Below are 1,182 nucleotides of genomic sequence, written 5' to 3'. Positions count from 1 at the left end.
TTTGTGTGTTATACAACACATTCTGCCCCCCTGACTCTGACCACAACATAACTCAACTTGAACAACGGAACAAGAGCGGCAGAGTGGGTTTTCCCTGACGGCACACACAGAACAGAGAGCCGGAGGCGGCCCTAAATCTAATTCCACTGAGCCCCTTTCCACTTTTACTGCAGGGTATACTCCCTCTCGGGTTTTACTGCAGGGTAAATAAGCTGGTCTCACAGGGGTCTTTGTGACAGCATGGAAACCCCTGGAAACACACTGCACGCTCCGCACACATATAAACCTGACGCTGGGGGAAGCCACGGAGCAGATTTACTCCCTCACTTTCTCTCTATACTCTCTCTCTCTCTGTCTACTCCAACTGGCCTTGTGCACTATCTCTCAACTGCCCCACCACTCACACACATACACACAAACTCTGTCACCCACCTTCCTCCCCTCTCTCTTTTTCTCCTTGCTCTCTAACTCAGACCTTGTTATTGCTGTAAGTTATGGCAGTAACGGCAGCAACTCGGTTATTCAAGGCCCATTCCCATTTACGGCTGTATCATTTTATTGAACAGTTGTCCTTTCAAATTCAAACTGCAAGCCAAGGGAAGAATTATTGACTGGCTCAGTGATTCAAAGGTGATATTGAGCAGTAAGGAAGGTGATAACTGGAAATCTGTTGACCAAAGTCAGCTGATAACAGCTGCATTAGAGAAATATGAGTGAAGATCATGGTGGATACAATAATATGAGGAGTCTGACAACATAGCAACAAGGAGAATGTAGAGAGCTGGGAACATAGTCAGTGGTAAAGTCATTAAAAAGGCTGTTCAGTGAGAGAGTTTGATTTAAAGGCCTGAAGAAGGTGAAGAAATGAGCTCATGCACTCTCAGTAAATCCTCTTGCTCTCTGCTGGGCTCTCAGTGTTGCACAGACACGAGTCTGTTTTCTTTTCCTCTGTGTGATAATTAAAAATAGCACACCCACCGCCTCCCGATGTTGGTTCCATCCTCCTTCACTGATTCCTTGTCCCCTCCTGTCAAATTTCACCTTGTAGCTGCAAGTCTTTGTAAGACATTAAAAATTGTGTAGTACTTTTTCATGTGAGTGAGGAAGCTCTCATCGGCATGGGATGTACAGTATAAAAAACAGCTGCTGCTGCTGTTGCTCCCCAAAATTCTCGCTTGAATG

This window comes from Thunnus maccoyii, chromosome 14 (assembly GCF_910596095.1).
Source record: "Thunnus maccoyii chromosome 14, fThuMac1.1, whole genome shotgun sequence".
Lineage (NCBI taxonomy): Eukaryota > Metazoa > Chordata > Actinopteri > Scombriformes > Scombridae > Thunnus > Thunnus maccoyii.
This window is presented reverse-complemented; position numbering follows the sequence as displayed.